General features: G+C 64.4%; 1 protein-coding gene across 1 annotated transcript in view; it reads left to right on the plus strand.

Moving 5' to 3' along the window:
• The window catches only part of RCVRN (recoverin), an 8,030-nt gene that overhangs the window by 4,296 nt on the left and 3,512 nt on the right, over nt 1-222 (plus strand). The window lies entirely within an intron of this gene.

Here is a 222-nt window from a genome sequence, read left to right on the forward strand (position 1 = left end):
AGCGGCTGGGCCCGTGAGCCATGGCCGCTGCGCCTGCGCGTCCGGAGCCTGTGCTCCGCAACGCGAGAGGCCACGACAGTGAGAGGCCCGCGTACCGCAAAAAAAAAAAAAGAAAAGAAAAGAAAAGAAAGGGCTTCCCTGGTGGCGCAGTGGTTAAGCGTCCGCCTGCCGATGCAGGGGACGCGGGTTCGTGCCCCCGTCCGGGAGGATCCCACATGCCGC

The sequence above is a fragment of the Physeter macrocephalus genome, chromosome 14 (genome assembly GCF_002837175.3).
Source record: "Physeter macrocephalus isolate SW-GA chromosome 14, ASM283717v5, whole genome shotgun sequence".
Taxonomy (NCBI): Eukaryota; Metazoa; Chordata; class Mammalia; order Artiodactyla; family Physeteridae; genus Physeter; species Physeter macrocephalus.